Genomic DNA, 16,464 nt, shown 5'->3' on the forward strand with positions numbered 1-16,464 from the left:
TTATGTTTGTAAAGCATTTTAGTTTCCCTTTTAATGTTTGAAATTTAACCCTCCCCCCCCCCCCTTCCAGCAGTAGTGATGGAACAGTTGAATGTTACATTGCCTGAGCCAACTTCCCTTGTCCTAGGAAGAGGCGTAACAACAACTGTGCGATCTGACTGGGAGAGTTCTCAAAAAGGGCATTCTTTCTGCTCTCAAAACATCCTGCTGCTCTCCACACACTTCAGCCTAAACCTAGGCCAATCACCCTCCAAATCTGGTTTTGATACTTACAAAAATTAAAAACAATGTTTTAGCAGGCGGCAGAATTGCTTTCAAATTGCGTGTTGAGCGAGAAAAGAGACACAACTGAACTGAGATTAAGGCTCCACTCGTGGTAAAGATTAACTATTTAAGTCTTTCATTATTTCACAGATCATTTAGACCCTTCCTGACTGATGCAGAGGTTGGGCTGTATGATCCCAGGGGAACTTTTCAGTCATATCTCCTATGGGTCCTGTGGAATGTCCTGTTTTTAAATTATACAACTGCATAAAAATTGCTGTTCTCCATAACAATGTTTCCAGATCTGAAACTGATGCAGGTCCTGGTAGATGATTCAGCAACATAGGAAATGTCAGACTGGATCACGGATCCAGATTCTCTTTCTGACCGTAGCCAGTGCCAGGTGTTTCACAAGAAGGTACAAAAAACTCTATAATGGATATTTATGGACTCACATGCCCATGGGGTGCATTTCTTCCTAATTGCTGGCAGTTAATAGTTGACTTATGTCCTTCCTTGTGTTGGGTCTAATGAGGAAGGCGCCACCCCCCCTTCCCCTCACCTTTCATTCAGTGACAATGTGTTTCTTCTTCTGCTTTATGGACATGTTTGCTGCCTCCTGACTAATGTTTCAAATCTTGCCCTAACCATTATTACTTTGGGGCAAGTAATGTCATGTTGATTCCAATTAGACATATTTTACATTCCCTGCTTCCAGTCTTCTTCTCATAGCAGATGGCACAATAATCAAGAATGTGAAAATTAAATTTCATCTGTATCCAGGGCATTCTCCTCTCACACACACATTTTCTCTCACTCACTCACTGGTTACTTTTTTTTAAAAAAAAGAAACTCCATATAGTTCTGTTGGCCCATACCTGTCCTTATGTGTTTTTTTATGACTGATGTTGGTTCAGGCTTTGCCCCATGCTATTCCCAGTCTGGTTTTAGGTATTTCTAGAGAGGAGGCTTCCACTGTTTTTGTTATGTATTATTTAGATTAAAGGAGAGCCAAACAAATGTGCTCACTCTTAAGCAGTTTCCAAACACAAAAGAAGACACTGTCCTTTCTCTGAGGAGCTCCCAATATTTAAAACAAAGTCTCCCTTGACTTCTGCAGTGTATAAACCACCATGCTGAGAAATGTTTCACAAGCCTCTGATTGAAAGGCTATATTGTGCTTTAACCCCAGCAAGTCTCCTTGGGAAGAAATGGTATTCGTCTTTCTGTTCAGTACTGAGGTTTTTTGTTTGTTTAAAGCCAAAGTGTAAGTGCTCTGTGTAGACCATTAGCTGTCTGAGAGGAGACAATACTTCTCTTTGGGTGAAATTCACCCCTTTGCAGAAGTCCATGGGATGACCTCTGCACTACCTAGGCCTCACATAGGCCTTGTGCTGACCCAGTACTTAGGACTGAATTTCACTCAGTGCCTGCCTTCTTGAATCCTGCTTAGGAACTCTATGCTTAAGGTATAAGGATGTTTCTGGGAGATGATATAGTTCTTCTCTGTGGCCTTGTCTTCACTAGGAAAATGTGCTCTGCACACAAGTTAGTTAATATGAGGTAAAATCCTAGTGACGTCAAGGCAGGGTCTTGTTTTCACTAGGATTTTCCCTCCTGTTGGCTAATTCGAGTTGAGAACACATCTTTTTTTCCTAGTGAAGGCAAGTCCTTTGAGACTGATCCAATGCCCAGAAAAATCCATTGGATTTGGATCAGGCCTTATATGCTTAAGGAGTAAGGACATTTCGAAGAGGACACACAGTTCTTTCTCTGCACATTGGGTTATGCAAGGATATCTCAGTTTCCTTTTGGAGGTAGCAAAGGGAGTAAGCTGCCACTGCCCAGCAGAACCCAACCCACTATCCTCATTCAAAAAAGTGAATACAGTTACTTCTGAAAACACTAGAACAGTGGTTCTCAAACTAGGACCGCCGTTTGTTCAGGGAAAGGCCCTGGCGGGCCGGGCCGGTTTGTTTACCTGCCACGTCTGCAGGTTCGGCTGATCGTGGCTCCCACTGGCTGCGGTTCACTGCTCCAGTCCAATGGGGGCTGCGGGAAGCGGCGTGGGCCGAGGGATGTGCTGGCCACTCTTCCTACAGCCCCCATTGGCCTGGAGCAGCGAACCGCAGCCAGTGGGAGCCGCGATCGGTTGAACCTGTGGACGCTGCAGGTAAACAAACTGGCCCGGCCCACCAGGGGCTTTCCCTGAACAAGCGGTGGCCCTAGTTTGAGAACAACTGCACTAGAATGCAGCAGCAGTCCTCTTGCTACTAAGCAAACTTTCCCAGGAATGTGAAAGAGATGCCTGCTATGTCTGAGCATTACAGTTGATGCACCACTCTCTTAAGTGGTGTCACTTTACTGCAGAAATTCAAGAGACACTCTGCAGACTAAATGAAGCAGATGCTGCTTTGAACCCTGAGGATGCAGCATTACAGCAGCACAACAAAGGAAGCCCTATGTTCACTTCAACGTTAGCAGCCTGATTTATTGGAGCTGAAGTGCGCAGCTTGTCGTGACGCTTCATAAACATGGTTAAGGCTTTTGTAGGAGCAGCTTAATTAGGCCCCTTTTATTTCTTAATTCCTGGAAGTGGTGGAGTGTGCTCGGCTCGCCTTGATGGCAGCAAGAATTCCAGTGATTTATGCTCCGAGAAGTGGAGGTGAATTTGTTGCCATGGCACTCTAAGGTGTCTCCAAAACCCACAGCTCCTGTCCGCTGAATAGGCTCCCAGCAGCACATCCTAATTGCTGTTGTGCAGCACCAAAACAAATGATCAGAGATTTCCACAAAGACTATAATCAAAGGAGCATCTCTTACTTTTTAATGTGTGCTGAATGGGTTCATTTGTAAGCTTATTACGACTTCAGAGAGAGATGCTGTTAGGACAATCATTAGGTGCCTGTGAAAATAGGAGGGTAAACCAGGACACATTCCAGAATAACCTCTACTGTAATATTTGTGCATTAAAAGTACCTTCCATACCAAGCAGCCATGTTCATTTTCCTGTTGCAAGTGCCATAAATTAAGGAATCCCCTCCCCAGAAAAGGTAAACTAGGCACGTTCAAAATAAGGTCATGGTCAGGTTAAAAAAAGACACCCAAAAACCCTAGATGTCTGGAAAGCAGCAAACTGACCAGCACTGATCTTTTGTATCTCGATAGCGCTTGTCACCCTAAGGGATGCCAAAGCACTTAGGGGCCAAATCTTGAAGTCTTTATTCCAATTGTACTCAATCTATACTCCTATTGGGTACAACAGAATTCTTTGCTGGCTGTCTGGGACCCTTCATTGTACATTACACCAGTGGTTGCGTTAGACATCTCTTTTAGGGGAAGGTGGAGAAGGGAACATTCAATAACTCATATATCTTAACATACCAAGATGAAGGGCCTAAATATATCAACTCCAGTTTATTTTCCTGGAAAACTTCTGAACCTGGGCGGTGGGCTTCAGTCATGGTTATCTATATCTATATATCTATTTTGACTTTCTTTCTTGAATAGAGTTAGAAATACCTGTAGTAAATCTTGTTGTGGAGAGGGGTTGTACCCTTGCCTAATTCAGGCCAGGTGGCTGTAATCAATTCCAGTTGTTTTTAAGACCACTGTCTCCTTGGCTTGTCATGGAGTAAGTTACAGGGGCCATTTACAGTGGCACTGAATCTTCTGTGCTTGAACACAATGGATTTTATGGTATATTTATTTGCTGGTTCATCTCCTACCAATCAAACTCAGTCAGTGCCACCTCAGTCACCTGAATCATTCTTCATTTCTTATGTCATATCTTAATTCTAAATTATTATCCCCTCAGGGGAGGAAGCTTGTCTGTGTTTTGTGGGGCTCCCAGAACAGCTCTGGAGGAATAAATCTTACTAATACACTACTATTATTAATAATAAAGGGTATTTAGAACTTCAGAAAAGATAAATACCAAAAAATTCTGATAATGTTATTTTTGTAATGAATTCATTCTGCCTGTGTTCAGAATGATCAAACTCATCCATTTAAACATGAAGGTTTTTTTGATCCGTAGTTGTTTTATTACAAGGTTTTGGGATGGTCGCTAATCTTTGCATTTCAGACTTGTTTCTCTATTTTGCTTTAACATCAGTGTAGGCACCATCTAGAGTAGAGAGAGGGCATGTGCTTCACTTTTTATAAATAGTTTATGTACTGAGAGTTGTGTTTATTTGGTATTAAAAATTATTAAAAAGACTATTAGTCCTCCAATTAACTAACCAAAGCTCTGCCAAAGCTCTGTCTCCATCATTCTTGGCAATCTCTGCTGCTCTTCAGATCATAATTACAAATACATATCAATCCACTTCACTTTAAGTGTCCCATCATTGCTAATTCACTTGGTGTGCACTGGAATGGTGCTGACTGCAGGGAACTCAATTGGTTTTCATATGCAATGAATTTATTAGTTTCCGTGCAGGCCTGGGTTTGAAGATCCCAGCCAAAATGTCTGTGTGCAACTGGAATCCTGGCACAATCTGTAGAAAGACCTACGACTTGTTGGGGGTATGTTCTCTTCCTGAAGCATGTGTGAGCTGTAGCTCACGAAAGCTCATGCTCAAATAAATTGGTTAGTCTCTAAGGTGCCACAAGTACTCCTTTTCTTTTTGCGAATACAGACTAACACGGCTGTTCCTCTGAAACCTGAAGCATGTGTATAATTCCCAGCAACACTAATAGGAAGTTATACATGCATATCAAGGGGCGAATAGATCCCTTGGTTAGTATGGCAAATGCACATCCTTTGCTCCTTAATCTGGAGAAGGGAATTGAAATTGCTCAGTATATGCCATGCTATGAATAGGAAGTTGGCATCTTACTACAGTGAGATGTGTGTGATGATATTCAGAGCACTCCAACAACACGTAAAGAGCCAAAGATCTTTCTAAATAAGGCAATGTACGTGTTCTGTTTTTTCAGCTTTTTGTCTGATAGTTCTCCAAAGGGTAGGCAATCTGCTTTATGGCTCCAACTAGCAACTCCTTGGCTCCAAGGCATGTGCTGTGTATTGCATGCAGGACACTACTGCTCAACAATTGGGCTGAATCATCAGTTAATTGTTATTGAGGTGAAGGTTTCATTGTGGAGTGCTGACGGTGGGTCAGTTAAACTTGGGAGATGGTTTGGTTCTGTTTGTTCTGATTATGGTCGTGCAAATAGACTGGAGTTAGAGAAACTTTAGAGATGTCCCTCTTGTTCTTTTTTGTGATTTGGGAGGGACACGACCACAGCCCTGTGTTCGCATGAATATGTTTTTGGGTCTACACAGCTTTCCATCACAATAGGTATTTGTTTTTACCTCCTCCTGGTGAAACCATTAAAAACAAAGTGACCACCCTGTTCCATAGCACTGTTCTGTATTAAAGCAGATAACAAGAGCATGGGGTCCCAAAGCCCCTGCCAGAAAATGAGTCTGTTTATTGCGGCTTTTTCGGGGGAGGAGCACAGAGGGCATTAACAAGTTGTGCTAGGCAGAAGAGTCTGTGGCTCGTAGTGTACTCCCTTTTGATTGCCTGTTTGCCTTAAAAATCAATGATTTCCCCTCCCTCTGGCCTGAAAAGTATCAGGGAATTTAAGAGATTAAAATTCATGGTTTGTGGTGCACAAGGTTGCCACAGCAACTGCCCTATGTATTTATTTTTTTTTGGATGGATTACTGCATCTTGCAAACAGTCATCAGCTCGGCAAGATACTGAGGCATTTACTCCAAACCAAAGAAGACTGAATCATTGGAAATTAGAGGGAAGGGGAGCAGAAGAGAGTGTCAAGGAGTCAGTCCCTATAAAAGTAAGATCTGTTTAGGCTAACAGAAGAAGTGGAAGAGTGTTTGTGTGTGATGTCAAGCGATCTAAGTTTTGGGAGTCCCTAGGAAGCACACAGAGCATTTCTGCACCAGAAGTACGTGGAATTATGATATGTCATGTCTTGTTGCCTTTAGAGCCGTTGGGTCAAATTCACTCCTGATGCAATTCTAGTAACTTGCACCCAGGGTGAATTTGGTCTGTTCTTGAAGGCCAACATTTTCTAACCTGGGTGCCCAAAGTTAGGATCTAAATCTATATTTAGATACCTAAATAGCCGTCTTCCATGAAAAGAAAGTGTTCTCCAGAAAATGTAATGAATGGGCCAGATTGTTTCTCAAGGAAATAACAGAAACATCAGTGGGCCTGGGGCTGGCGTCAGTGTGGTCTGAGGGAGTAGGGTGCTGTACTGTATGTCAGTATCCCTGAGTTCTGTTCCTGATTCTACCATTAACCTGGCAAGACCTTTCCTCTCTCTCGGTCTCAGTTTGCTCATCAGTAAAATGGGGATAATGATATTTATCTTCTTTTGCAAGGCACTTTGACAGAGTGGGAGTAGCCTAAGGCTGTAAGCTTCCCTGCAAGGGCTGAATTGGGGAGATAACTAATTAAGGACTGGGTGATTGGGGGAGGTTTAGGTTGGATATTAGGAAAAACTTTTTCACTAGGAGAGTGGTGAAGCACTGGAATGCATTACCTAGGGAGGTGGTGGAATCTCCTTCCTTTGAGGGTTTAAGGTCAGGCTGGACAAAGCCCTGGCTGCGATGATTTAGGTTGAGGATTGTACTAGATGACCTCCTGAGGTCCCTTCCAACCCTGATATTCTATGATTCTATGATTAACCAGTTAATAAGGGGATTCTGCTCATCAGTTAGGGATGGTTGAAAGTGGGTGGGGGGGAGGTGCGAGGAAAAGGAAGGGAAAAGAAACCCAGGATCTCAGAGGGGTGAGGTCTCCCCACTATCTCTCACCCTGTACCTAGGGAATAGGGTGAAGCTTGGGGAAAGACTTGGACTGTGGGGACAGAAAACTGCACAAAAAAAAATTGTAAATAAAGCACACTGTGGTGAACCTACATAGGTGTGAGCACTGCTTGCAAAGCGAGATGCAGGGTGTGGTAAAGCATACTCTGTGAAAAGTCAGGGCTTGTCTGGGATATTCCCCTTCTGGTGTAGGAGAAAGGCCAGAAAGGAAAGTCACCCAGAAGGCACAGCGGAGCGAGCACCATGGAAGAACTTGTGCACTGGATAGTTGAACAGCAAAAGGAGTTACATAAAACTCTCCAGGAATTTCAACAGACCCAGCAGCAGGGGAGACCATCCTTGTTGTCCTGGCAAGTTGATTTTAGGCCAATCGCAGGTGCAATGACAGTTCTTGGAGAAAATGGTGTGCCCCCCAGTAAGGAATGATAACAGAATGATGGGCATGGGACAGTGCAAAATGAGCCCAACAGATGACCCCGATGCCTTTTTGTTAATGTTTAAGAAGGTGACTTCAGCAGTGGGCTGGGAGAAGAGGGTATTGGCCTTCTGATTGACTTCCTACCTCTGGAGAGAAGCGTAAGCTAATTATATGGCTGAGTATGATGCTGTAAAGGTGGCCATTTTCAGTGCTGCCAACCCCAAATGTTCAAAACTAATGTTAGGCTCCCCCAAAATCATGAGATTGGCTTTTAAATCATGAGATTATGTAAAATAATAGATCTGGTGTTCTTTGTATTTGCCTTCTGCTCTTTGAACCTTTAGGGTGCACTGCGGTCGCATTCTGAAGCTTTCTCCACAGCTGTGAGGGTTAGAAACATACTTTTTCTTTAAGAATGAAGACTGACATCATCACATTTCCATTTAATTGCAGGAGCTGGGGCTTTAAGAAAAACAATTATCAGGAGACTCATGACGAAATCATGAGAATTGGCAACACTGCATTTTAGATGGGATGGGTCTGTCTGAAGAACAATATAGGCAGAAGCTTCAAGCTGTAGAAGACCTACTGTAAATAGAGCACACTATGGTGAGCCTATGCAGAAATGCTTGTAAAGTGAGATGCAGGCTGTGGGAGCATGCTCTCTGACAACCACTTTGAGATCTTGGTGTGAAAAGTATTATGTAAGATTTTCGTAAGTATTGTTGTTGTTTATTAAACTCCATTCAATGCTTCCTAGCATAGTGCTTTGGAAACATAAAGCAAAAATTATACATATTATTTATATTCCAGAGCTGCTGCTATTTATTACACACACCCCTAAGTGTTTCAACCCAGCCCCTACTCTCCCTTCCCCATGTTCCCTAATGATTCAGTCCAAATGATGGAACACTTGTGACCAGAGTTTCTGGGACAAGGCATACATGGTCACTTTGTTGCAGAATTCTGACTTGATTAACAGTAGAAAGACAGGAACCAGAAGAGACCCAGGACTGCTGAACTGTTGCCCAGAATGCTGTGCTTGTGAAGGAAACAGTGAGAACGGCTTTAGTTGTAGCTCAGTTTAAATTAAAATCATAGGGGGATTGGGGTGGTGTTTAATATTTAAGAAGAGTCTATCCGGTTAATGTTTTAAGGCATCTGTGTGCTCCTAGGGACCTCACAAAATTAGCTGTGCAGAGCAGTTAAATGCCATCAGGCAGTGCAGCAACTTCACTTGGCTTCAGTGTTGCAAGGGGAGGCAGTTGTCACAGGAAACGGGCCTTTATTATAGTGACATTAGTATTTTAATGCAACTAAAGAGGAGCTAGATTGACTGTAATTTAGTATCTAGTTCCATGGCCTTGTGCAGTCTTCTCAACACTGCTCCATGGGGTCCAATTGTACTTACACAGTGCACTCTGGAATCTAATTGGATTTACATGCAGTAATGTTTTCATATCACAGTGATGACTGCTATGTAAGAGCCATAAAATTCCAGTGCAATTAGTTATTTATACAGTGGCTACAGTTACAGGATAATGAACGGGGCTGATGGCCCATGCAAGCGCCAATACTATCAAAATACCATATGGGTCACCTTTTTTTCGAAGCCTTCCTGTCAGGCAGAGTTAGTGAGGGTTTAAGATTAAACTGGGCCAGATCCACCAAAATATCTCCCCTTCCTTTTCCACCATAAAGATACTGACCTCTTGCAAACATCCAGAAGGGACATGACCCCTAGCTGCTGCCTGCCCCTCAAAGGGGCATGTGGACCTTGTGTGTGTATCCATTTCCCTACATCCTGCACAGACAGCACATATGGGGGGGAAGGACTGACAACAGCTGGTTGAACTGATGATCTGCTGTATCAGGATGCCTTGTCACTACATGACCCAAAAGCCAATCACCTGGCCTTTAACCCTGCTCTATGAAGTGTCTAGGAATCTATAGTGTGGGAGGGGGCTCAGGGTAGGGGGTTGGGGTTCAGGAGGAGTGCGGCAGGAGGCTCGGGGCAGGGGGTTGGGGTGCAGGAGGGGTGCGGGCTGTGGCAAGGGTTTAGGGGCCTCAGGGAAGGAGGTTGGGGTGCGGGGTGCAGGAGGGGTTCGGGGTGTGGGCTCTGGCCCGGCGCCGCTTACCTTGAGCGGCTCTGGAGTGGCAGCGGCACACAGCGGAGCTAAGACAGGCTCCTTGCCTGCCCTGGCCCCGCGCCGCTCCCAGAAGCGGCCAGCACCACGTTCCTATGGCCCCTGGGGGAGGGGGGGGGCAGAGGGCTCCACACGCTGCCCTTGCCTGCAGGTACCTCTCCTGAAGCGCCCATTGGCTGCGGTTCCCCAGCCCACTGTCCCCACCCCTGCCCACACACGGACACGGGGGACGCAGGGACATGGTGCCAGCCGCGTCCAGGAGCGGCGCAGGGCCAGGCCAAGCAGGGAGCCTGCCTTAACCCCTCAGCGCCACGGCAGGTGGCAATCCCTCGGGCCGAATCCAAAGCCCTGACAGGCCAGATTCGGCCCACAGGCCATAGTTTGCCCACCTCTGCCTTAATCAAAGACCCTTCCAGGGAACTGAGCTCAAAGCAAAGGTTTGGGAATGAGGAGGAAGCGGATCAGGAAAACTTGCTGCAGTGGTGTGAGGAGTTGTGTGACATGATAAGACAGTGTGTCGAATGTGTACGTGCTTACCAAGACAAGGCAGGGTGGCCTTGGGATCGAGCCTTCCAAACAAGGAGACGTGGCATCATCCATAACTCTGACACTCCCTGTGTTTCTCCCAGAAACACTAATTAAATCTCTTCCTGTTTGAGTCTCAGGCCCGGTAGGGTGACCAGATGTCCTGATTTTATAGGGACAGTCCCGATTTTGGGGGCTTTTTCTTATATAGGCACCTATTACCCCGCACCACCGTCCCGATTTTTTACACTTGCTATCTGGTCACCCTAGGCCCTGTGGTTTTACACTTGCTATAATTTGCCTTCATGACTAAATCATAGTGATTAACCTGAAAGAGTCTGTTTCACAGGGACTTCCTGCCCTTCCAGACCACAGAGTGAAGGTGGAGCCTGCTCTTTTGTGTCATCTGTCACTTTCTTTCATCTCTAGTGCCACAACGCCTGCTGCTATCTACTGAAGCATCTCAGTTTTTCCTCTGTGTAGTATTGTAATTCCTTTAAAATATTGTGATTTAAGAAAATATAAAATTTCCCCTCCCACGCAGGCCTCTGAAGACTTACAGCGGTGTAATTATATGCATCCGCAGCAGGAATAGGAATCCTATCAGTCTCATTATTTTCTTAATAATAGGGTTATATAGCATAGCAACATCTCCAAACTAAAAGTTAGAGCCATCTTCTCTGCCAAGCGGCACCTACCCCTGTACTTCTGGCAACACATGGAGTGAGAGTGTGAAGAAATATGCCACTCAAACGGGCAACATTAAGGATGGAGCTTCGCAAGAAGAGAGAGAGAGTGTGTGTGAACCACTGAAGAACAGAGAGTGTGTGAAAGCAGAGGGAATAATGCAAAAGAATGTGAATATTAATTACATTTTAAAATTAATTTGCTTCAATCACATTGAGCCCCTTTTGTGTTCACTTTCCACAAGTATTAAATGATAGAGTTTTACTAGCAGAAACCTTCACAGGAGGCAAATCTCAAAGTCATGTACACAAGTATTTGTGGAAAACAGATTTTAAATTTGCACATCTGAGTATGCACCTTCATCCAGTCAGGGAACAGGAAATAGCCCTGTATGATTTATCTGGCCACTCCCAGCTAAACAGCCCATCTTGGGTTTAGAAAATCTGTGATCAAGCCACAGACTAAAAACGATTTTGAAAAGATTAATTTGAATTACAATGATGCCTAGAGGACCCAACTGAGGATCAGGGTCTTATTGCAGTAGGTGCTATCCAAACAGTTTTATAAAAGGCAACCCCTCCCACAAAGCGGCCACAGTCTCAGATTGTGACCAGATTAAACAAATGGATGCAACAGGTGAGAGGGTGAGCAGACAAAGAGGAAAGTAACTAGACTGTTTTCATAACTGTAGTCTCAGCTCACCCCCAACCTGTGCAAAAGATGTTTACTTATATTTGAACAATTAAGATATCAGAGGAGTTGTGATCTGCTTCCAGATACTACTTGAGCAGAAATGAAAAGGTTAAATTCACTGAAGAAATTTAACTGTGAATTATTTGCACAGCTCTAGTATGTCAGTCTGAGTGTCTGCGTCTGTCTGACTAGGTCTATGTCTTTCTGCATACACTTGTTTTTATAAGGCCTTTTATTCAAGTATCTCAAAGCATTTAACAATAATTAGTAGTATCATTTATGCCCCTTTTATAGATGGTGAAACTGAGGTACAGAGAAGTGAAATAATTTGCCCAAGTACGCATGAAAAGTCATTTCCAGAATCAAGGCTAGACCCCAGGAATCCCAATCTGCTTCTCTAATAACTAGACCACACTTAATACAGAGACATTCTACAGCTGCTCCTCTGCCTCTTTCATTTTCCCAGTAAATGACCTGTAAAGTTACTGCAGATTAAAGTTTGCATAAATATCCTGTAAAATGCTGAAATGCTGCTGTTGATAAATCTAATACTGTAGTAGGGGGTGTGTTTGTGTGTGTGTGTGTGTATAGATATATATAGATACGTAGATATGGTCTGTGGATATTTAAACCACTCTGAAGAAATTGGATGCTTTTCAGGGTGCTAAAACCTTTTCATTATTGCTAATGTGCACCAAATTAAGGACGCAATTAGACAAAGTGTATTCATCAGGATGGTATGTTTTTATAAATGGTTTATTCAACATAATTGTATTTTATTGACTGTTGCAGTAATTGAATATTTATTTCTTATAGGACAAGCTTGGCCAATAAAAGATACATGGAGTGCACCGCTCATTAGAGGTCAGAAAAGAAATCGTGCTTGAAGCCTCAAGAGCTACATAGGTGAAGTTTTTAAATTACTCTTCTGCAATCCAATAGGCTTTCTCCAGCATCTATTATGTATGTGTCTGCTGTTCTTCCGAGAGGAATATTTCTGTTCTCATAAGGAGCTTCATGGGAGGTACGAACAGGTTATAGTGTGTTTTCTTGGTGAGAGATTCAATAGTCATAGGGCTGGATTCCCAAACTAAATCCAGCCCACTTCATGCTACTAAGGTGGCATAAATGGGCTGAAGCCAGGTAACAGAGAATTCCTATGTCAACGGGGAACTCCCTGCTGGTGCAGGTGTGCTGAATCCAGTCACTGTGCCTTTGGGCCTGCCTGCCTCCCTCCCTCCTTCAGATACACCCACACACCTGGGTAAAGGGGGTATGCCTGGCCCGTTGTTGGGGTAGGGATATGTTGGAGCTACCCTATACTACATCAGTCCTCCACTGATATAAAGTCCTTATCCTACCTTAGAGCTGCCTAGAAGCAACTCCAAGAGGCATCCAAGCCAGGGCTGGTTCTGGGAATTGGGGCACTGGCTCAGGAGAGGCACTGGCCCATAATGTCCAATTCCCTTTAAAGGCTAAACGGCAACAGGAACAGGCTTGGAATATTCATTCCTGAACAGGCTGTTACACTTCAATATTTGTAGTCTCATAACACCTAGAGGGCACAATCAGTATCAAGACACCATTGTGCTGGGTGCTGCACAAGCATATATGAAGGCAGAGGGCATACATGCTGCAGGGAGCTTATGATCTAAGGAGACAAGTGACACATGAAGAGTGGAGGACAGAGGGACTGATTTGTAGTTATATAGATACAACTGTAGTTTTTAAACGGAGTTCAAATATGTAAAATAGGTGTGAATTCTCAGGTACACCTTAAGCCATCAGTAATAGGCTAATTTTTATTGGAGTCAGAGCAGATGAGATTCTTGAGGAGGAATTTGAAAGGAGGGGAAGAGTGGCCTTATGGAACAGTTCAAGGAGGGTATTCATGCTTGAGGAAGGTACAGAGATGTCTGCACAAGATGGGTGCACAACTCACGGGACAATGTGATAAGAGATGAGAAGAGAAGCAGGGAGAAATCAAGTTCCGAAGGACCTTAAGATGAGTGCACATACTTGAATTTATTTGAAGTAGTGAAACAGAGGGCGCCAGTAGAGAGATTAATGAGTGGAATGATCTACTAAATGATCTGTGCACGTGTGTTTTGAATGGACTTGAGGGGACGATGTGGAAGTTACAGTAATCAAGGCTGAAGATGAGGAAGGCCTGAATAAGAATTCTGACGGGTTGGCAGATCTTAGAGATGTTGTGGAGGAAGAAATAGCCGGAAGATTTGGACGTGGCCTGGATCTTCTGGGCAAGAGAGAATCATAGAATCATAGAATAACAGAGTTGGAAGGGACCTCTGGAGGCCATCTAGTCCAACCCCCTGCCCAGAGCAGGACCAATCCCAACTAAATCATCCCAGCCAGAGCTTTGTCAAGCCTGACCTTAAAAACTTCTAAGGAAGGGGATTCCACCACCTCCCTAGGTAACGCATTCTCGTGTTTCACCACCCTCCTAGTGAAAAAGTTTTTCCTAATATCCAACCTAAACCTCCCTCACTGCAACTTGAGACCATTACTCCTTATCCTGTCATCTGCTGTCACTGAGAATAGTCTAGATCCATCCTCTTTGGATCCACCTTTCAGGTAGTTAAAAGCAGCTATCAAATCCCCCCTCATTCTTCTCTTCTGTAGACTAAACAATCCCAGTTCCCTCAGCCTCTCCTCATAACTCATGTGTTCCAGTCCCCTAATCATTTTTGTTGCCCTTCGCTGGACTCTCTCCAATTTCTCCACATCCTTCTTATAGTGTGGGGCCCAAAACTGGACACAGTACTCCAGATGAGGCCTCACCAATGTCGAATAGAGGGGAACGATCACGTCCCTCGATCTGCTGTCAGTGCCCCTACTTATACAGCCCAAAATGCCATTGGCCTTCTTGGCAACAAGGGCACACTGTTGACTCATATCCAGCTTCTCATCCACTGTCACCCCTAGGTCCTTCTCTGTAGAACTGCTGCCTAGCTATTCGGTCCCTAGTCTGTAGCAGTGCATTGGATTCTTCCGTCGAGAGCGCAAAGTCAAAACTGAACACCAGACTACAGACATGAGTGATAGGGAGGATTGTGACAGTGAATGGGAGTGTGGAGGGAGATTTTCAGAGGAAGAGATAAGGAGCTGACTTTTGGTCATGCTGAAGTTTACGGTGGTGGCTAGACATGCAAGAAGAGATGTGTGAGAGAGAGAGGGAGATGTGGAGCTGGAGGGAGGGAGATGGAACAAATTTCAGTATTTCAAATGCAGTGCATTTTTGTCTAAGGTTATTATAACACCTGGAGCACATCTCCTGGCTAGTCTGCTTCTTTGTGAGCTTCACCACCACATTGTAAGATACAATTCGTAGAGGGAGAGACAGGAAAAAAAAGTAGCACGCACAGAAAACACTTGGAAACCATGAATGAAGGCAAAAGTGTCATGTAAATGGGAGAGTTGGAGTTTGGACAAATTAAGGAAAGTTTACACTAACTTTTGGACTTCTGTCTGTTGCTTAATTAGAGGGTCATGTTATATGAACCCCTCTCCAACCCCGCAGAACTAAACCTGTTGTATATTTAGGACACTAAAGACATTTCTATGGGGTATAGTAAAACATGGGGCCAGATTCTGACTGCATTGGTGTAAATTTGGAATAATTCAAAATGCATTGTGTGTGATTAAAAAATTAATGACTTTCAGTGAGTCAGAACTACCCTCAGTAATTTAATATCAGTGATTTTATCTTAGGAACCTATAATCAATTATCTTCTACTAAAAGCCTCTGCTTCAATAAATATACAGTAGTTGTCGTTAAAACGTCAGCAGTTACCACATGGAGTGATCAGAAATCCCTCACTTACTAAAGTACAGCAGATACCACTGTGTTGTAACTCTGGGTAATTCAGTGGTGTGTTCTCTGGTGACACAAACCAGTTGTACACACATCTTACCTGTCTGGATAAACCAGGATTATGGTTGATTTACATGGCTGGAGCATTCCAAGCAGACAAGACACCCTGGAGTTTTTAATGGTGAGCTCTTTTCAGATTGGTATCTGTAATAGAGATTTGAAAGGGCTCTGTAAGTGAGAGGTTGAGGCTCTCTGCAAACTGCAGGTTGTAGAACTGCAACCTGAACCCACCTCTGATCCTTTCACAAATCTGTTCAGTGGGGTGATGGTGTCTGCATTGCATTGATCTCAAATGACAGACAGACATGATGGCTCTGATATATTCTGTTCATGGCTTCACCAACAGAGACCTTGCATTGTTGCTGCTGATTTGTATGTGTTTGAACATGAGTTGAAGGATTTTTTGAATTCCCCATCTTGCAGCAGTGCCAAGTTGGCCCTCTTGTTTTTTGTTGTTTTGCTTTGTCTGTAAAGCCAGGTGGAATTGAGTACTTGCAGAGGTGAGTTCAGAGCCCAGACTTGGCATCAGCTCTGAGGGTATTGGCTGCCTTAGTCAAACTAGAAAATAACCACCTGTCAGAGCTCAGTCACTAAACATTTTTGCTGCCATTGGCTGACTTCATGTGACAGCCGTCCCTGGCAGTCATGTTTTCAAGTCTTGAATACTCATTAGATATGGAGTCTGGCTGCCCTACTCAGCAACAAATGCTATCGCATGCAGAACAGGCATAAATATATTAGGAGCAAGGTATGGAATTGTCCATTTAGGTTTAAAAGAAGAATAAGCTAGATCCTGGCTGTAATAAATCAGCAGATCTCTGAAGAATTCGCTTCTTGGGCAGTAGGTAAATATAGATGGGGAAAGTGAGACAGGGAGGTGGTGTGGCTTATGCAAGTCTATTCAACATGTCAATATTAGAACTGGCATTAGACTCAGGAGTTCCTGGTTCCAGTCCTGTGCTTAGACCACTAGGCCGTGCTTCTGATGGGGTCTGTGCTGTGACAGAGATGTTTGTAAAGTAGAGTG

General features: G+C 43.9%; 1 protein-coding gene across 7 annotated transcripts in view; it reads left to right on the top strand.

The window, feature by feature from the left end:
• The window catches only part of TSPAN18 (tetraspanin 18), a 177,684-nt gene that overhangs the window by 130,079 nt on the left and 31,141 nt on the right, over window positions 1-16,464 (top strand). For 4 of the 7 annotated variants that reach the window (XM_073348079.1, XM_073348077.1, XM_073348075.1 and 1 more), the window contains 2 exons: window positions 7,944-8,099; window positions 12,359-12,448. The gene's annotated coding sequence lies outside the window, so the exon portion shown is untranslated. Of the gene's footprint in view, window positions 1-6,009; window positions 6,076-7,943; window positions 8,100-12,358; window positions 12,449-16,464 lie in introns of those variants that run through there. The other 3 variants (XM_073348076.1, XM_073348080.1, XM_073348081.1) reach the window with 2 other exon arrangements.

This window comes from Lepidochelys kempii, chromosome 6 (assembly GCF_965140265.1).
Source record: "Lepidochelys kempii isolate rLepKem1 chromosome 6, rLepKem1.hap2, whole genome shotgun sequence".
Classification (NCBI taxonomy): Eukaryota; Metazoa; Chordata; order Testudines; family Cheloniidae; genus Lepidochelys; species Lepidochelys kempii.